This window comes from Talpa occidentalis, unplaced genomic scaffold (genome assembly GCF_014898055.3).
Source record: "Talpa occidentalis isolate TD23 unplaced genomic scaffold, MPIMG_talOcc4v2.1 talOcc4.2, whole genome shotgun sequence".
Classification (NCBI taxonomy): Eukaryota; Metazoa; Chordata; class Mammalia; order Eulipotyphla; family Talpidae; genus Talpa; species Talpa occidentalis.
In genome coordinates this window covers 70,918,332-70,940,311 of record NW_023602073.1, presented here as the reverse complement: position 1 = coordinate 70,940,311, position 21,980 = coordinate 70,918,332, and positions in this window count along the sequence as shown.

Here is a 21,980-nt window from a genome sequence, read left to right as displayed (position 1 = left end):
AGTCTCATAGCATAGAGACTCAGTATACGGGTTTGTTTTGTGTTTCTCAGGAGCTTGATTATTACACATCATTGTTCTTTCAGATACCCACTGAAATAACCATAATGTCACTGAAATATGAATATGATGGTCCCATTTTCTCTTTTATCCAAACTGTTTTTGAGGGTATGATTTTCCACTCATCCTAATTCAGGATGCTATTAGTGCTGCTTCCATCTGAAGGGGCATACTTCTCTAATCTTGCTTTTCCTCTTGTAGGCTGGGAGAGTACAGCGCAGCAGCCAACAGACAAAACTGTCGTTTGTGGCTGGTTTCAGAGAGTGGTGGTTTTACAGCATCCTGGACATTTCACGGCTATGGCAGGAATTCAGGCTCTGCACTAGTCATTTATTCGCATGCCTCTTCTTCTTCCTTTGTGGAGAGGAATGCAGGAGAGCCTTTGCATGAGGCATGTTCTAATGGGGAGTCTGTGACTACTGAAAAGCGTATGGTCCCAGATTCTTGATAAGAAGATGTTGACATCATAATCATCAGGCTTCGTCTATACTCTCTCCAAAATGCACATGTGAAGGAAATGAAACTATATATTGAGCCATATCAGTGTCTAATTTCCATTACTCTCATATTGCTCTGATTCTTTCATGGTGTATGGTAGGCTCCCTGTCTTATGCCATTTGTGTGCATAAATCCTTGACCTGTAATAGGCTCTTTTCCTAAAAATATATTGAATTCTTACATGAGACTTCCTTGATAAGCAAGAAAAAAATAAAGTCTCTATATTTTTGAACATCTGTGAGTGTTTGAACATCAGAATAAATAGGAAATAACAAGGCCATGAGTATAACAAGGCCAAGGAAGTCTTTAGAGTAGCCATGAGTTCAGTAACCTCTTCATTGGGCTTCAGAGCAGCCCAATTTGGAGAGCCCATTTCAGATGACCCAGGAACAAAACCAAAATAAAGATGGCTAAATGAATGAAAAACAACTAACCAAGTTGCACTGTTTTTGCACTAGCATTGAAAGTCTTGGTAAAGAAAAGAGCTGGCAGCCAAAGAAAATGGAGGATGTACTGGAACTTAATCAAAAATAGCCTTCTACCTTAAACAATCAAGTAGTTCTCTCTTTAGAGTTGCTGAAGAAACATCAAATGATCTTTGCTTCTAACCTCCAGTATGCAAGATAAGAGGACACCATCTAACCACAGTGTTCAACTATGATACGATACCCTCAAAATAGTCCAGTTCTAAATTTCAATTTTCTTAGACATCTGAAACTCTAGCTGAAATCAAAATAGGCCCAGAACAGTGGTAAGATAGGAAGAAGTTTATGTGTTACAATGCCTTAGGTACAAATTTGCCTGTACCAGAAGGAAACAGATTTGGTTCCAGGTTTAAAAGGAAAGGGAGTTATCTCAGGGAGTGTCTCAGTGCTCGCATGGGCTGTTCTTGCAGTTGTGGAGGCCAGAAGTCCAAGATCAAAGTGCCAGTATGATTGCTTTCTGGTGCATTCTGGTAAGGATTCACATGGCAGAGCAGAAGGGTAAAGAACACTTTCTCAGGACTCTCAAAAAAAAAAGAGGCGCCATAATGTTATGCATAAGGGCGCCATCCTCATGACTTCATCTAACCTAATTACCTCCCAAAGACCCTACTTCTAGTAATAGCATCTGGGAAAGGGGCGGGGTAGAGCTTCAACATATGAATGGGAGGGGAGGGACATAAGCATTGCCATTTCAACATGATTTAGAAAACAGGGAGTGTTCATTCAATTATACCTATATATTATGAATTTTAAACTATTATTTTTAAACCTATTTTCTTTTTAAGATTTATTTATTTATGCATACAAGAACTGCGGTACAGGCCAGAGGTGAGGGGGGTGAGAGGACTCACTAGAGACAGAGTGGGGAACAAAACAGGCAGATCCACTGAAATACACTGATGAGGGGAGCAGTGGGTGAGACAGGAGAGGTCTGCTGAGCCATGGGGGTAGCTCCCTGGCCGGGGATAAAACTCATGCTGCAGTGGCTGCGGACAGCTTCACAGGTTGTGTCTTAACCCCTTGCGCCACCAGGGAGGCCCTAAACTATTTTAGATGATCTTAACATTTATCGCTTGAGTTCTCTGGGGAAAAGGAAAGTATCTCAGGAATTAAATTATCACTCTTTAGGAAGAGGATGTACTACTTAGTATTTCTTTGCATGTTATGGTTTCTGTTTGTGTTCTGTACTTCAGCTTTAAAACATAGTCAGATATACCTTTATTTGCTACTTTATCTGCTCCAATTTGAAATGTTCTTACTTGGGCATGTCAGCATATACAGAACTCTTCACGGATAGTTTTTCTGCCCTTTTATAAAATGTATTTATATGCCTAGGACGGAATCTCTAAAGTATTCTATGTATACTAAAAAATAATAATAAAATTTAAGTATGATATGACTACTACCATATTAATAAAAGCTAAAGAAAGAAAACATATGGTACAAAATTTCAACCATTTTACCATGACATACTTTTAGATTAAAAAAAAAAAATCTGTGAATTCTAATAGTTTACAAATTACCCTTTGATGACAGACTTCAGAGACTGAATCAATTGGATTTAGTAGCAGTAGGTACTGAGATGCTGTGTTAATAGGAACAGTAAAGTGGTCCCTTCTTTTAACAACATCCTCTCCTTTTAACTTAGTGCCAAATAAACACAACTCCTGGAATGAAGATTTAATAGGGAAAAAAAGAGAAAATTTCCCAACAAATAGTAGCAGCAGCACTTCAAGCACATGAGGAATTAAGATACATCTCTGCCACCAGATTATTAATGAATAAATAGGGTCCACTAATTTTTACTGTGCTAGCTGTAAAACAGACCACACAGGCCTTCTGGAATCTGTAAGGAGTGCTTTAAAATCCTTACATGGCTCTAGCACCTGTAATGACTTAGGATGTGCAGGGATACCTAGAGGAAAAGGTACTCAGCATTTTCTTACACCACACAGTTACAAATCATTTCCAGAGTGTTCACCGCTGTGAACCAGAGGACAGCTTCAGGCCCAAACACCAGGGGTGTTACACTCTACTCACCTGTTATCTATATTAGCTTTTTTATAAATGTGACTCATCAATTACCCCTATATAAATTCATTCTCCAGTCCTAATGATTGATATAAATGTCCCCCATCCATGATAACATAATTTACAGTACTAACTTCCTTTCATCTACAATTCCGCACAGGTTTTTGACTTGTACTAAGATCCCACATCACTTTAATTGTTCATATTGAATTATTTCCAGAGCTGCAACCTGGGATCCCCTCACATGACATCTCATTTTCAGGACAATCTGTACACCCTATACCAATCTGTAAGTCAACCTGATAGGAGGCTGTGTTTACAGAGACCCCAAGAACTGCTGCTACTGAAGGGAAACGCTCTTACCATGTTGGTGCCCCCACATTTGACAGTTCCTGCTGATGGCTGCCTTCTGACTGATGCTGGTACAGGGCTAACTCAGGCACAGCAGAATTCACTCTCAGATGGAGGCTTGGATAGGTGTAAAATCCTCAGTTCCCTGGGAACAAAGCAGGGATCAGAATGTTTATACAGGAGACAAACCTCACATTCCCATTTCCAAACCCCAAAATTCCCACTGCCATTTTACTAACCAGTTGTATCTGTGTTATGATGAAAATTTGACAGTAAATAACTTCAAGTAACCTATGTATTTGTACATTTGCCATTTATTTCCTATAGCTCAATTTTAAATGTTTTATACACAGGCATATCTTTAAAGATAGCGATTTGGATCTAGGACCCAAGTCATGGGAAAACACACTGAAATCACTGGGAGGCATTTATATATGACATATTTAAGTGGGTATGAAACAGTTAAACAGCAAAAGCCTGTCAAGGCAGCCAGTGAACCGCTTTTAACCAAAGGCTGCTGATGTCATGGGGGCTCGTTGATAGCAAAACACAGGAAGCAACAATAAAGTAAATGACTTCTGAGTTAGTGGGGAAGATATTTTTAACCAGTGCTCAGCCTGATATTTGTTCAATTTCCCATCCCTAAAATCCAAGAGAATCTTCCAAACCTCTCCATTGCTACTGTTAAGATATTTAGGTATCAAGTGGGAGACTGATTACATTTCCATCATTTGCATGAATCTATATGATAGTGATAGGAAACAAATAGCTAAAATCATTAAAATCGGTACTTAGGAAGTTGGCACTTCAAATGCTGGACTTTGTTGTGGCAGATAGGGAGATTGAGAATTCTCCATAACGTGTGTATCAGCTCTGACACAACCAGGCCTAGATGGACCATATAGGATGGAAAGCATCAGAATGGAGCACAAATCAGAGGGGCACCAGGTGATAACAGGAAAAATAAGTAATCGACCAGAACCATGACGAAACATTTCCTAGCCATGAGAAGAAATTCAGGTAACAGAAAACTACATTATCATTATTTTTTGATCTTACTTAGAATTTGTTTTATTTGTAACTATGCTTAATTTCATGATTTAGTAAACACATCTATTTTACCCTATTCTAAGTACTTAATTGTTCCTTTCTTTTTACCTTTATAAAGATGATCATTCTTTTTAAAGATATATTTATTTATGCATACAAAGAGCTGGGACACAGGCCAGAGTTGTGGGGGTGGGTGAGAGTATTCACCAGAGACAGAGCGGGGAACAGAACAGGCAGACTGACTGAAATACACTGCTGAGGGGAGCAGCGGGTGAGTCAGGAGAAGTCTGCTGGGCCATGTGGGTCCCTGGCCAGGGGTTGAACTCGTGCTGCAGTGGCTGCAGATAGCTTCATAGTGCCACATCTTAACCCCTTGCACCATCAGGGAGGCTCCCACCTTTTGATCATCTTTAAAGAGAAAAAACAAACAAAATGTTCCAAATTAGTTTTTCAGTCAAGATCTTTATGTCCAGGTAAACATACTAAGCAAATTGATGTCTGACCTAGGTCTAGTCCTCTGTGAATATATTACATTATACCTTCATGCTAAGGATGTAACATTATCTCATATATTGTAAATGTGTGAGCTATGCTATATGACCAAACTGAGACTTTAAAGCTGCCCAGCTTTTTTGTATTTAATGTAAAGAAATATGACAGGGCCTCCCTGGTGGTGCAAGGGGTTAAGACACAACCTATGAAGCTGTCCGCAGCCGCTGCAGTGTGAGTTCAATCCCCGCCAGGAAGCTACCCACATGGCGCAGCAGACCTCTCCTGACTCGCCCATTGCTCCCCTCAGCAGTGTATTTCAGTTAGTCTGCCTGTTCTGTTCCCCACTCTGTCTCTGGTGAATCCTCTCACCCCCCACACCTCTGGCCTGTATCCCAGCTCTTTTATGCATAAATAAATAAATCTTAAAAAAAAAAATCACTGGGCCTCCCCTGGTGGCGCAGGTGGTTGAGAGCAGCGCTATGAAACTGTCCACAGCCTCTGCAACGCCAGTTCGATCCTGGCCAGCCGGCAAGGGTCCCACATGATGCAGCAGACCTCTGCTGTCTCACCCGCTGCTCCCTTCAGCAGTGTATTTCGTCAGTCTGCCTGTTCTGTTCCCCGCTCTGTCTCTGGTGAATCCTCTCAACCTACTGTGCATCTGGCCTGTACCCCGGTTCTTATATAAATAAATAAATCTAAAAAAAATCACTGCCCTCTCTTCTTCTTGTACCACCACTCTTGCTCTGGACATACAGGCCTTCCTTAGGCACCAAATAATTGGAAACACACACACACACACACACACTCACACACACAGAGAGTTAAAGTCATCCAATTCATTCTTTCATTATTCACCTAAATTACTGCAGTTAAATTAATTAGTGTATATTTTTCTATCACAATTGAGAGAACTCTGGCAATGCAGGATGTCCATTGCCAATTAGACTTCCAGAGAATCAGCTGAAAATCTCTTCAATGCTTGTCCCTGAATGAGTCTTTTAACTTTCCTCATCCTCCCTTTACTCAACAAACTTGACGCAGGCCATAACATCCAGAGAACTTGTTGTGGGGGATTAAATAAACAAAATATGTGAAGACATATGTGAAAAGTTCAGCAAATATAAGCTATTGTTTTTGTTAGCATTTTTAAACAAAATTCTTTCTTGAGTTAAGGCCCCAACCTAACATGATTTTTTTTTTTTAAGGGTTATTTTTTTTTATAGAGGCATGTTTTTATTTATTTATTTATTTGTTTGTTTGTTTTGTTTATACAAGCACTGGGTACAGTCAGAAGCGTGGGAGGGTGAGAGAATTCACCAGAGCCAGAGCGGGGAGCAGAGCAGGCAGAAGGACTGAAGTACACTGCTGAGGGGAGCAGCGGGCGGCAGGAGAGGTCTGCACGCCATGTGGGACCCTCCTCCGGGGGCTGGGGAGCAGCCGGGGATCGAACCGGCGCTGCAGAGGCCGCGGGCAGCTTCGCAACCCAGCGCTCAACCGCTGCGCCACCGGGGAGGCCCATAACATGATTTTTTTATGCAGCGGTCTGAAGATACCAATTAGAAGGAAAAGACAATCTCAATTGAAATAATAAAATTTGAAAATACTACAAGTACATAAGTACATAAGAGGACTCCAAGTCCTCTAGTTATATCCCAGAAGCCCTACAACTGAAAAGAGAAGTAAATGGAGTACATTCTATATAAGTATATATACTTATCTCTTTCTCTCAACAGCCATTATAGGAGGGGAGGGCAGGAAGAGAGAGGAGGGAGTGAGAGGGGTAGGAGAGAGGGGAGAGAAAGAAAATATCTTGGATTTACTTATTAAATCTCTCTCAAAACAAAACAAACAAAAAAATCACTGTAAGACAAACTATCTCTGAGCCTGGTAGTTCTAACTAAACACTGAAGTGACAGTCCCAATGCAAACGCCACTTCTATAGTATAACTGATAATCCAGTGTTAAGTTGCTTGTTTTTTTTCCCCCTAAACAAAGAACCAAATGCATTGCCTGTATTTCACTTTCCTTAATGCCACTATTGTGGAGGGATCCACTCAGCAAGCTAGGGGAATAGCATGTGGAAGCGGAATACAAAGAGGCAGCGGGTTCCAAATGCAGCCTCCAAAGACAAGGCTGTCCCTGTACCCTGCATGGGATGGAATGAAACTGTTTTGTCCAAAATTAAAAAGCCTGACCTGCGGGTCCTTAGAGGAGAAAAAGATTTCCTATGAAGGTGACATCTGGATTCTCTCCTTGCTTCTGTTACTACTGCTGTTTTTACCACCATTTTCTATATTCCCATTTCTTCGCCACAACTGTCAAATTTTAAGTTTGCAAATATTTTATCCTGCCCTCTTGCACTAAATAGTTCGGGTGAGATGGAAGCTCATGATTTCTCAAGCGGATATATTTTAAAAGGGTTTAAAGGCCCCACCATTTCTTACAGAAATTTTAATAAGCATATAGAAATAGCCAGCTGGCTAATCCTGGGAATATCCCTCCTCCCTGTTCATTTTATAGAAAGATCCTGTGGTCAGGAAATATAAAGCTTTCAACACATTGACCACAGCTAGGATTATAGCCTCATATGGTAGAGCTTTTTCCCACTGTCTTTTTCTGGGTGTTGGCAATATCCAGCCGTCCTCTCACGGGTGTCGAAGTCACCTTCACCCTTCACTCACCGGGGAGAACTTCGAGATTGACTGCACTAATGAGGGAGTCTGGAATTGAGACATTACATGTAAATCCATCAGTGTGATTAAACTTAGCATGCACACTGTGTGTGCTTGGTACTTTCAAAGAGCCTGGCTATTAAATGGCTTCATATTTTTATACCTTTTGGCACCCTCATAAAAGGACTTAAGGAAACAGAATTTTTCCTCCACTGCTACAGATGGACTAAGGCAAATCTATGTTAAGAAGCCATAAAGTAATTTGAAACGTGTCAGGTTCATTGATAAATCAAGTAAGTAGCTCTGCAGAATATTTTTAATGTATAAAAACATATATTAATAAGGTTATATGTGTATGTAAAAGCAAATATATGATATAAAACCTATTAAGTTGCAAATAAAGCAAAACCTCATTAGTTCAGACTCACTTAAATCAGAATTTCTGATCTAACAAGGGTCTAACTAAGCTGAAGTTTGCCTTTACATATCAATGGAGAAAAGACTTGCTGGAGAAATTGCTGGAGTAAATAAAGATTAGGGTAGAGTATATAAACTGTTTAAGAGAATACACTGGTTTTAGTATCCTCAAGCACTTGAGGAACATCCATTTACATACAAATAATTGAGAGTATAATTACAAAGCAATCTTATGTATTAATCAAAGTAGGCACTCTAAGGACTTCTAAAAGGAATCTTTAATTATTGCAGGTCCACTTCTTTCCATATACTTGAAAGAGATAAGGCTGTATCCTTTTTAAGTATCCTATAGTTGAAATTTCTCACAAATGTATGTACATTGATGTGAATTATTCAGCTGTTAAAATACTTATGTTACATCAGTATGATAGCTTTGTTGTTTTGCATTTTACATACTGTGATAAAAGTTTGTATTTCCATATTTCTGTGCGCTACGTGTGGCTACATATTTACATTCACAATGTAAGTATGACAATATGAAATGATAGAAAGAGCACAATTTATCAGTTCGGCCACTTTCCTGCAAGGTAAGCTTAGGGATTAACCTAGGTTCCCTCACCTATAAAATTAAGAGCTGCTTTTATACTCAACTTGTATCTCAAATTTGTTGCAAGGGTCAAATTAAATGGAATTATTTAAATTAATGAAAGTACTTCATGAAATGCAAGGAAATGTGTTATAATTATGTTATCTATTTTTTAAAAAACTTTCCTTTTTATTTATTTATTTTTTTAAAAAGATTTATTTATTTATTTATTTGTGCAAGCACTGGGTAAGTCAGAAGCACGGGAGGGTGAGAGAATTCACCAGAGCCAGAGCGGGGAGCAGAGCAGGCAGAAGGCCCGAAGTACACTGCTGAGGGGAGCAGCGGGCGGCAGGAGAGGTCTGCGCGCCATGTGGGACCCTTGCCCGGCGCGCCCGTGGCCGGGGATCGAACCGGTGCTGCGGAGGCTGCAGGCAGCTTCACAACCCAGCGCTCAACTGCTGAGCCACCAGGGGAGGCCCTATGTTATCTATGTAAAGAATACTTATCTTAGAAGAGAATGTTACGGGCCTCTCTGGTGGCTTCAGGGGTTAAGTCTCAGCACTATGAAGTTATCTGCATCCACTGCAACATGAGTTCAGTGGGCCAGGGAGTTGACCCACATGGCGCAGCAGACCTCTCCTGACTCGGCCGCTTCTCCCCTCAGCAATGTATTGCAGTAGATCTGTCTGTTCTGCTCCCCACTCTGTCTCTGGTGAGTCCTCTCACCCCCCACACCTCTGGCCTATACCCCAGTTCTTGTATACATAAATAAAAAAAAAAAAATCTTTAAAAAAAAAAAAAAGAAGACAATGTTAAGGCATACCATATGAAAATATCTAGATACAAATTTTCAATTTATTATTACCTGAAAAACATACTTTGTTCTAGCTTGGAGTAAAACTAGAGCAAGGGAAATCTTAGCAATCTAAAACACATGCTATCTAGAATGCAGCATTTGGTTTCATAGGGTTTGAAACAATAAGGTATTTTAGCAATTTGTAGAAACTGCTCAAGTTTTAAAAATATGAGATTTGTTGTACAGATAAATGGGTTTTTAAAAAAAGATTTCTATTTATTTATGCACACAAGAACTGGGGTATAGGCCAGAGTTGTGGGGGTGGTGAGAGGATTCACCAGAGACAGAGTGGAGAGCAGAACATGCAGATCTACTGAAATACACTGCTGAGGGGAACAGTGAGAGAGACAGGAGAGAACTCCTGTGCCATGTGGGTTAGCTCCCTGGCCAGGGATCGAACTCATGCTGCACTGGCTGGCGATAACTTGATAATGCTGACTTCAACCCCTGTGCCACCAAGGAGATCCTGTAGATAAATGGGGCTTACGTGAAAAGTCCCATATGTACAGGGGGTTTAGAAAGCACAGGATGGGCTAATCTAACACAGTAGAAAACAGCATGTCCCAAGCAAAACCCCTGCAGCCAGATTCATCTACCCTAAGGTAGAGAGTACCTAGCACAATGGCTAGCGTATGGGAGACACTCAACAACTATTTGCTGTAGTAAGATGCTTCTCGGCCAATTATCAGCTAATCCTAGATAGAGTCACAAATGGTACAACAGACCTGCCCTCAATGACAAGAGATTAAGTTTCACAAGGTAAAAGACCAGGTCTGTCTTACTGATTTATTCCCAGTTTTTTGCAACTTCCTAATTGTTCAGGAAGAATTTGTTGAACAAATGAGCACCTTGTACAGGCCAGGTTTTAAGTTAAAACAAAGTGTTGGGTAAGCACAGTGATGTCATGTTATGAAAAGTGCTCTGAGAACAGAAAGCATTGATTTGCTCTCCCAAGTGTATTTCAGAATCACCTGGGGACCCTTGGAAGCAATACCAGGGTCGCAGATCAAATAACATAGGGGAAGGGGCTTGGATATCAATATATTTTAGAATTCTCTCTAGGAGATTTTATGTGAGACAACCTTTGAGACCTATGGACAGAGAAGTCTAAAAAAAGTAATTATAACAGGAGTTAGGATGTTTTCTCACATGAAGTGCTATTTATATTGGCCCTTTCTGTCCCTATGATCCATTTACCACAGAGACATGTTTACATTTCTATCCCTTTCAGATTCCCAACAGTGTCTCCTCTCGTGGGACACGGGAGACCAGCTCTTCCTACATGCTCTTCTAGACCCTTTGAAGTTCCAAATGCCAAGACTAAAAGGTGCATCAGCGAGTCTTAAGAGCCCTACATCACACCCCATTAAGAGAAAGATCCAATTTCTCAAGCTGGAGCAAGACTGGAAGGGAGAACAGCAACCTTGTGATTCTCAAGTGAATGAACTTCCTTGTGTTGTATAATTTTCTTCACTTTGGGGGTTCTTCACATGTGGTCATACTCAAGGATATGCGGTTTTAAGATTTAATGAAGGCTGGTATGATCTGAGAAGTCAAGGCATTTATCAGTCATAAGTTTCAATCATGCTCACACTTACTTATGTTGACTTACACTCACTTTTGTTAATAATAAGTGAAGCTCCTCAACCATAATAGAAAGGAAAGCAGAGTTCTTTATCTTATTATCCAATAATCCCTACTAAGTAGGAGGAACAATTTTCACTTTCTTTTTTGTAACTAGTGACAAGAATTGTGATGCTAAATGGGATAGTCACCTTAGGAGGTCTGTTTTAAAAAATACTATACTGGGGCCTCCCCGGTGGCGCAGCGGTTGAGCGCTGGGTTGCGAACCTGCCCGCAGCCTCTGCAGCGCCGGTTTGATCCCCGGCTGCTCCCCGGCCACCAGAGGAGGGTCCCACATGGCGCGCAGACCTCTCCTGCCGCCCGCTGCTCCCCTCAGCAGTGTACTTCGGTCCCTCTGCCTGCTCTGCTCCCCGCTCTGGCTCTGGTGAATTCTCTCACCCTCCCGCGCTTCTGACTGTACCCAGTGCATGTATAAACAAAAAACAAACAAACAAACAAACAAATAAATAAACATGACTCTATAAAAATTTAAAAAATAATAATAAAAAAAAAAATAAAAAATACTATACTTCCTTCCCAGGGGATCAGGTTTTTTTTTTTAAGGTCTCTTCTTTGAAACCACTAAAAATTATGTAGAAAAAAGTTTGACACTAATAACCTAGAATAAAACCAAAGTATCAAGAGCTAGTGTAGGGAGATGAGCATTCTGGAACTACAACTCTAGTTGCAGTTCAGCGAGGAACTACCTGCATGAGGCAAGGTGAACTATTTCTCCAAACATCAGCAAAATGAAGTGGTCAGTTGATGTGCTAAAAGAAACTCTCCCATGCTAACTATAGCTCCCACTTTAAATTCAATACATTAATCACCATTTCCAAATATAAGTAAGGCGGGCAAGAAAATATCCTGAAGTAAGAAAAAGACAAGCCTCCCCCTAGCCTTTCAACGTTTGTTTACAGATTCCAGAATTAAAAATCATTTAAATTTTGGGTCTTCACTACCATCATCTTTGGTGCCACATTTTTATATATTTACTTTCTATCTATGTCTATAAACAAATATATATATAATCATATATATGATGATATAGCCACACACATGGACTCTACTGATCCCTATAAATTATTTTCTATGCAGCTATTGCTCAACTAAATGAAAGAGTCGGGGCCTCCCCGGTGGCGCAGCGGTTGAGCGCTGGGTTGCGAAGCTGCCCACGGCCTCTGCGGCGCCGGTTCGATCCCCGGCTGCTCCCCGGCCACTGGAGGAGGGTCCCACATGGCGCGCAGACCTCTCCTGCCGCCCGCTGCTCCCCTCAGCAGTGTACTTCGGTCCTTCTGTCTGCTCTGCTCCCCGCTCTGGCTCTGGTGAATTCTCTCACCCTCCCGCGCTTCTGACTGTACCCAGTGCATGTATAAACAAAACAAACAAACAAACCAGCAAACAAATAAATAAAGCATGCCTCTATCAAAAAAAAAATAAAAAAAAAAAATAAATAAATGAAAGAGTCACACTCCACGGCCTCCCCGGTGCTCCAGCGGGTTGAGCACAGCGCTGTGAAGCTGTCCACAGCCTCTGCAACGCCGGCTCAATTCCCAGCCGGCTAGGGAGAAACCCATATTGTAGGACAGACTTCTCCTGTCTCACCCGCTGCCCCCCTCAGCAGTGTACTTCGGTCCATCTGCTTGTTCTAGTCCCCGCTCTGTCTCTGGTGGATCCTCTCACCCTGCTGCGCCTCTGGCCTGTACCCCAGTTCTTGTATAAAAATAAATAAATCTTATTAAAAAAGTCACACTCTAGTGCTCTACGTCTCTAAGTAAGTAAGGTTTGTATGGATAATATGAAGGGGTTCCAGGTAGTAGAAAGCAACACATATAATATACTGTTATCATTATCATTTATAGTTCTTATTCGAGGACTATCAATCAATGAATAAGAAAGATAGTGAGTAGACAAGAGAGGTCAGTCTTAAAGGTGGTCACACAGACCCATTACCAGTGGATCCAACAAGTATATTCAACTGTGCACTGACAGACCTAACAGAGCCCAAAAGACATCCACCACCACTATTGCCTGTGTAAACTCAAAAAGGTTCTTTGGGGACAGCACAACTCCTTTTTCACATTTCATAAGCTATTCTCTCATATTGAGAGTTTAGGTATTACCTACAGGATCCCTCGAGTCCTTGCTATCTGCCCTTCATGGACAGATACAGTGGACCAAAAGATTTGTCAAGAAACCAGTTAGATCGAAAATGAATATAGCATGTGTTTGATCAGCATCGTGAATTATATTATTAAACCAACCCACCGCATGAATGATGGCAGGTCCAAAGGAGAATTAAAAGCACCGAAATCTTCCCCCATAGCTGAGAAGGGCCACAAAGGACCTAATTGATTATAAGGTTAGAAATTATATTTTCAAGTTCCCATCTGGAGGCATGTTTGTTTCTTGCTGTGTAAGTTTGCTCCTGAGTTCTTCAATGGTCTGTTTTTGAAAGGGTGAGACTGACTAAAACAAATGCCTCTGTCTTAAGGACTTAAAAAAAAATCATTGAAAACAATGTAGGGATATAAATGTCTGTGCCCACAGCCAAGATAAAAAATGCAAAGTCTGGGCCACCTTGCCTTTAATTTTCTAACTGCTGTTTTGTAAGGCTGTGTCATGCTTCTCAGTTCAAACACGCTTTGGCTCTTTATTATTCATGGACCTTTTTCTCAGTCAGTGGTGTTGAATAATAAAACAGCCCAGGATCAAATGGGCCAATTCTCCACGCCTGACACCAACTGCTACTGTTCGCTGGGCTCTGCCAAGCGTTGCCTCTGATAATGAGTGGGATTTGGTTAAACAGTAAATTAATGAATAATGAAATATCCAGGTTGATCAGTTAGAGAGCACGCTTGCTTTGCCCTCGGCTAAACGCTTGGGGCAGAAATTACTCTCAAACGGCACTTGCCTGGCTGCTGGTTTGGATAACTATTTTACAGCCTATTGCTTGACAGAATGTTGGGGGGGGGGACCAGTGGGGGAGAGGGAAGGAAGAAGGACAGAGTTATTAACAGCACAAAAAAGAGAGAGAGAGAATAACCTAGTTATCACCTTGTAGGTTTCTAAACTGCATGTGTAAGAACAAAGTCACAAATATGATTTGGAGAAGTCAGAGTTCCAAAATTCCCAACACATGTTTAACATCAAGGAGAAATGATGAATGAAAACAGTCTTCTGTGTGTGCCTGTGCACATATGTGATTAAATATAGAATGATCAACTGCAAACTCATGTTTCTGTGTACACGATAGAGTGATGACATGCAGAGAAGTCATCCAGTGTCCAGTTGAAACTCTACCCTCATTTTATGATTTCATGCTCTGGTTCTTAGACACACGCCCCTTCTACAAATTTTAGAACCTTAAAAATAGGATGTTCTTTCCAAATGACCTTTCAATGCCACTGAGCTTCCAAGTCAGACAGACAGACAGCTAGGTGATAGAGATTACAACTTTAACTACTCTCAAGAGTGTTAAAGTGTTATGTAGCTCCTCACATGTATAGGTAATATATAGATTTGCTCATTCAAGGTCCGATATATGTGCTTTCTAAGAAATAAACCTGGGATCATCAAAGACCCACAGTAGATTGCCATGTACAGAAACTAGTACAGAGAAAATGTGTTATTTTACTTGTGACATTTGTTTTGGAGATAAATTTCCCTAATTGGTATCTCTAGAATATACTAATCTTTCAGGACTCTGATCCTTTTAAATGGCCTCAACATTGGTGGATGTCATAGTTGTTCACATTGTAAGTTCAAATACTTTTCAATAAATTGATTAGTAAGTGGTGAGTGTTTGTGTTTTGTCATGTTGATTTTACTTTGTTCTTATGTGGAAGAGAGAAGAGTTTTCATAAAATTGGTGGAGAGTGAGAATGTACGCAGGAACCTAATTTAATAATCCTCACAGTTGGAAGAAAACTCAGAACAGGCTGGAGAGTGAGGTGGACATTATCTTCTGTTCCTGATGTAGAGGTGACAAATAATAGGATTATATAGAAAGCTCTTAAAAGCTCACCAACTAATAAAGAAAGGAGCAATATGAATTACCTACAGCTTCAGTGTATATGATTACTAAACTCAATTCTCCTGGGTCTACGAAAACGCTAGGCCTAGTGACTGTTTTACCCTAGTTTCATCCTGCAAAGCAGTGTTACATAGATGAAGTTTGTACCTTCTACACTGACATCCAAACCCCTGTCCTTCAAGAAAAAATAAAATGCTCTAATTGTCTTTATTACTTTCAGACACTGGCCACCAAACACAGATGTTCACTATTGAGAATTAAAGGAAGGCTAAAAGGTCAGAGGGACCAGGATCAGCTTGATCCTTCCTTGGATTATTTGATCCCATTGTCTTGAATGGCCCTTATCTTTGAATAAGAAAGGGGTATTTAGATTGAACATAAAGTGAATGAATTACTCAGTGGGACTTATGCCTGCACCTCAGCTTCCTAAAAACAGAAAGAAGGAAAATATGTGAAACAACCCACAAAAAGATTAAACTGTGCTTCTGCCTCAAATCTTGGCAGTTTCTTAGTTGTAGGAATCTCTGACAAAAAGAATTCTATTCTGGAAACAAAAGTACTAAGAAATAAAAAAAAATGTCCTTCATTTCTTATCATATGGGAACTTCTCACCGCACAGAAAAACCACCCTGGTAAAAAGTTGCTTTGTTGTGGCTGACTTTGTTGTGGCTGACTTTTGTTTAGCCCAGGTATGGGGGAGTTCCCGTATTGTGATGTTACAAGTCTATGTGTGTGTGAATAGCATTAACTACAATTCCCAGAAAGGTCTCTCACCTAGTTTCCTGATCCAAGATTGAAACTTCCATCTTGAAGTTGGCCCAGCACCTTTATATTTTCGTCCCTCCTTTTCCTTTCTTCTTCATTTCTCTTTTTTTTTTTTTCTTTCCTTTCTTCTTTTATTTTTATGAAGTCTGACTGCTGGCTGGTGAAACACTGGTTTGATTTCATACTGGTTCTCTCTGTACAGACTGGAGTTCTCTGAGCTATTTTGGACAGCCTCTCCTTACCCGTTTAGACAGGTTAACTGTAAAACCCACCGCGGTGTGGAAGCTAACTAAAATCCTATTTCCTTGGAAACTTGCTTGGTTTATGTTCGCACTCACTTTGCCGCCTGCACAGCCCCTGGCCTGTCCTATCACAGGTGCTGTCCTGTTGCCAGGCCTCTAATGGCACATACAGGGTCTGGGTTCTAGCGCTCAGGACTCCACGATTTTCACCATGGACGCTAGAACTCTGCGTAGCCTGAATCCTCCACCCGAGCCTATGCAGTAAACTATCTGATTTGGGTCTAAATATCCACCAGGAAAGACTTGCATTCCCAGCATCATGCCAGAGAGGCGTCTCTGTACCCCACTGCTTATGTGTCAGCTTCTTTTCTCCAGTCACTTGATAATGTCTCTACAGGTCAGGACATTTGGCTGTTGCAGAGGGCAGTCTCTGATCTCTAAAAAACAATCTACACATAAATGCCCCAGCCATGCCCTTCTGTTAAACGCGTTGGCTAACGACATTTGACAGCCACGTCCTACAAACGTTTGCTAATATCTCTGCGCCAGGCACGTCCAAGACTTTAACTGGTGGTCGAGTCACAGATGACTGCTAGACCTGCCCTCCTTTCGGCCTGGGCAAGTCACGCTTCGCTAAGTCCACTAGCTATTTTGCTGCTTTTCGAGAAATTTAAAGAACATTCTTCTACGGAGGCCTCTTCCGGCAGCAGGTGTGACCCCTATTTGGGTCTGGACGCCCTGAAGGGTGCAGCCTTTCGAGAGATGAGGAAAGGTGACAACTGAAGCAGGGTGGCAGGAACCAACAGTTTGGAATGAGTGGGCAAAAATGAGCTGCCTGACCTTGCTAGCTCGTGATCCACGTGGAACGTGCTGAAGTTATGTCACAAAACTGCCCCCTCAATCTGTGAATAAACTGCCTGTAAAGAAAAAAAAAGTCGCCCACGCTGGAATCGTTTGCAAACTTGGCGACTTGATGGTGAAGGCGCGCTGCAAGCCGCGCCCTGGGCCATGGCGGAGGCCAGAATTACGCCCCGCGGCGCCGCGGCCCGAGTGTGCGCGTGCGTGGGCGTCAGAGCCTGCGTGCTCCCCGCCTCCTGGCCCGGCACCCCAAGAGCGTGCCTGGACTCGGGCTGCGGCGCCTTTGCGTGCGCTCGCGCTCGGCGCAGGCTGGGGCGGGGCGCGCGGGGCGCGCGGGGCGTGGCGGGGCGCACGCAGACACGGTGCCCGGGGTGTCAGTGCCTCTGCTGAGCTCTTGCCGGCTCTCCAGGATGCTGTTCGCTGCTGCGTTCTGCAAACTGGGAGGAAAGCAGGCGGGAGCGCGCCTACCTGGGACCTGGGGGAGGGGCCCAACCCTAGAAAGTAGACCCGGGGGTACGCTGGCCTGACCTCTCCCGAAGGAAGCCAAGGGATTATTTATGAGGCCTGATTTAAAAGTAGTAGCTGCCAGGGAAGTGAAAAAGGAGTTCACCCCAAGCTATGAGAGAAGCTATCGTCTCCAGAATGCAGTTTATGACGATATAAATCAACGTGGAGCTTGTGATGGGAAATATGGAGAGCATGAGTTTGGGATAGAAGAAACAAGGAAACAAAGTCAAGAAGGAAAAATGAATTTGCACCCCTTATTTTCCACGTCTTCCCCTCTCTCCCCCCCCCACCCCACACACCATCACCACCCCGGCGGTCCTTTATTCCCCCGGAACCCGCGATTCCTACGGGGAAATCCGGGGTGGGGGGGGGTGAGCGCACCCCGTCGCAGGTCGGGTCTTCCAGGCTCTTCCCCAAGTTTAAACGAGGCTCGTTAGAGGGCGAGGGAATACATGTAAATAAACAACTTGGAAGATTTATGGGAAAGAGTTCAATTTTATAGGACTGTATTTATAGAGCCAGTGCTGGCTCACTTATAAATAGATTAATGGGAAGCTAAAATTAATGGACTTGTGAGCTGCACGTTTAATTTCTGAGGCTTCAACATGACAGACAACCGCCCTCGAAGTCTAAGCGTGGAAGGCAGTTTGCATCGCAGAGTGGGGAGCGCCCTCGGGAAGCGACATGTCCCATCCGGCCAGCACCTCTCCAGTGACTCTTAACTCTGACCGCCCGGGAGGGACCCCTCCCTGGGGACTGCTGTTTGCAAATGAAGGAAAATGTGGTTTGATTTTTAAGAAATAACAATTGGGTCTTCCTCCTAGAGTTTTGGGTTTTTTTTGTTGTTGTTGTTGTTGTTGTTGTTGTTGTTGTTGTTGTTTGTTTAACAGGGCCCTAAATCGCTAATTCAGATGGGTGAGCGCGCTCCTGGGGGCTCTGTAAACCGTACACCCAGGCTGCCCGCCTCCTGGGAGTACCTTCTCCAAGGTCACCTGATGTCCCAGTACTAGGTTAGGGTACAAGGCCTAGAGGTTCCAGCTGTGGTTCTTTCCTTACTGCCCTCACAGCCTGGTAAAACAGTAACAAAGGGACTGTGGAACTATGACAAGCAGCCCAGGGCCATACTGTTAGGCAAGGCTGTCTCTGGCTTTCTACACTTTTCCTTCCCTTTCCAGTTTTTCCTTCCAGGCATTTCCTCCAGTTCGTTTCCCCCAATCAACCCCTCAGCACCTTGGCTGATTTGCACAGATCCTTTCCTTGTCACGTGGTGGTGGATCTGGAATTAACCTATGTGATAATAGCAGATCTGTTTTTCCAGAACCAGAGCTAACCCTTTGGTAGGAAAAATTGCCATCATCTTTGAAAATTAGTCACCTATGTGTAATCTCGGTGGTGCCTAGCCCCTCACTCACCCAAAGAATGGAAAGGAAACTCATTGCAATTCAGTTGAGTCAGAGACAAAGGCATATATACCTGTTGTCTCTCTAGAAAAAAATGAATTGCATGCTTTCTTAATCACAGTTCCTTGGGATATTTTTCTTCCTTCCTTCTGGGGGAAGGGGTTCTTCCCTTTGATTCAGTTGTTTATAGTTCTACCTTGCCCCCCACCTTTTTTTTAATTAATAAGGAAGCCAAGAAGTGGAAAATCTCACATAAAGCAGATTCCATTGTCCCTTCTGTCTTTCCCTATAAGGAAGTCCAACTGGGAGTGATTGATCTGAAAAACAGAAAATTGATAGGGAGGTATATTATTAACTGAGCACCAACTATATGCTAAGCATGCTCATAATTTGGGGTTATCGAGATTTTGCTGCTCATCCTTATATATATATATGCATATATTTTGCTCTTTATGCTTTTTATAATTAAACTAGTATTGTGAATGTTAGAAAGGTCCTTAGGAAGCACACATTTGACAGATAAAGACCTTGAGGTCCAAAAGGAAATAGTGACTCGTCCAAACTGTGTTAACATCTTGGACGACTTTATTTTCCTTGCCTCGGGGAAGACACCCAAGCTTTGGGATGAAATACAGATTGAGAAGATGTGTGATCTCTGCAGCCCATTAGGGCAGGGCTGCAGCCCATTAACCCAAATGAGAAAAGCTCTAGCTTCTCCAGGCAGCCTTTGAGCCTAAGGTAAGAGCCAACCTCCTAAGACAGCTATGCCTGTTTCCTCCCCTGGGTCAGGGGAAATTTTCCTGATTTATTCATGGAGGGTCTTGCACTATGGGTGAGTTCAGGGCTGGGTTCAGTCCTGAAAATAGTCAGTTAGCTTCTCCAGATCCCAAGGGGTTGGGTGCAAGAGCCCATACCTGGCTCTGCAGGCATCTCTCCCGTGCCATCTCCTTCAAGAAACACCATGCCAGAATGCTATTCCACTAGCGGTGGGAGGAGAGCATCATCTTTGACAAGGGCCAGAGCCTTTTAGTTATGGGAGATAGTCTTTTAGTTACCTGGAAAGTAAATTTGATGCCTCATTTTTTAAAGGGCAAAATAAATCAAAGGATGCATTTAACATGAACTTTTATTGCAAATCCGGTTAGAAATAGGAGAGAAGAGGTCAATCTGGAATTTAAAAAATTAAAAACACCTCCTAGTGAAAACAAAAGTGTCAGATTTTCCAAGATGCAAAATTTATTGTATTTATACTGTAGTGAAAAACACTGCTTGTGTTTGGTGAGGGGGGACAAAAAGAAAAAAAAAATACTTCTTGCCTATACTTTTTTTTTCCTCTCTGTTGAATTAAACAATATCCATAATCAAGAAACTGAAGATAAAAACACAACAAAAACACAACAATCTTTTTATTTATGTAAATCAGATCAACACTGGACAATAAACCAATTTCTACCCATTACCATAACAGCTTGTCTATAAAGAACAGAAAAAGTCAGATAGGATTCTACCTAGGGTCAAGCGGTTTTTTTTTTTTTTACCACCCATTCACAGAGGTATAGATTCACAGATAAATAATCCCAAACTACTTGCTCGCCATATTTACACATTCCCATTAAATTAAGCATAAATAAATATATACAAACGTAACATGGATACCCTCCAGAGCTCTTTCTGTGAAGAGACAATTACTTGATATTTCTCGATTGTGTGGCAAAAAAAAACAATGTTAGTGAATTAGAGACCAACTCAAAAGAGAAGTCGATTTGGGGATTTAAAGAAGAATCATGTTCATTCCACTTTTTAAAAGAAAACAAAACGAAATTTGATAGATATTTTAACCCAGATAATTTAACATCCATCTGCACAGGAGTGGAAAACTGGGCTCTTGAGGCAGCATCCGATGGTTTAAGGTTATTATTTTCTTTCCACATAATGCAGTACACATACAGAATATCAGATGTGATGACAAATTTTCTAAAAACGTTCTAAGTAGGAACGAGTTGCCCTTTTAAGTAAGGCTTAGTACTGGAGGAACAACGTGTAGATAAGTTCGGGGTTTCGGGTTTTCCATTCGACCAAAGTTTTCATAGGATGTGAAATAATTGCTTGAGAGAAAGTGGTTTCCTTGGCCAAAGAAAATAAAACATCCAGGTCTTTGAAAGCCTCTTCGGTTCTGTATGTGGGGGTGGAGAAAGCTAAGGATGTGAAGCCAGAGAAGAAAGAAAATGCAAGATATTGGGGGGGAGGCGGGAGGGTGTTACCTTCCCAGTTCCGTGAAAAAGTTAAAAGTTAAAGATCACTTCCGATGATGGAATCCTAGCCCGGAACAGACTTTTTTTTTTTTCCCCCATTTTTTTTTTCCCCTCCTCTGAAACCCACAATACACGGAGGAGGAGGAGGAGACAGGGTTGGCCATGGAATGGTCTAGAGACCTTTAGAACCTCCAGAGGAACTTGCAAAGTGGAACGCCTGAGCACAGCGCGGCCACATCCAGACTCCTCCTTTCTCTCCTATTTTGGTTTGGGAACGAGCATTTAGGAGGGGGGCACACAGCCTGGATAAAATGTCTAAAGAGTGCAGGGGTGGGGGAAGAGCTACAACTCACCTATTTGGTTTGAAAACAAAGCTCAAAGGGACTTGCTTTAAACGTTTCCCTTGACTTAAAAGGCAAACTCTTGCGTTAATCCCACTGTTTATTGATTTATGGGCCCAAGGAAACCAAATCTTTTAATAACTCAATTATCAGATAAACGTAGCGGGCCTGGCTAACGAAAGCAAGGAGGGCGGGGGTCGTACATGAAAGCAGCGGTGAGGGAGAGGAGGGGTCGGTGGGCGCTCACCATGCGGGGGGCAGAGCTGGGGAGGGGTTCGAGGAGCTCTACTCTGCTGGGGCGCGGGAGGAGCGCACGAATGCGAGCCAAGGGCGGCGGAGAGAGCCTGAGCGGCCAAGTAAGACAAATCCTGCCCCGTCGCCCGCCTTTAAGAGCTTGAGGGTGCAGAGTTTTCCTCCTGGCAAAGATGCGGGGAGTTTCCGATTCCCTGGACATTTCTAGG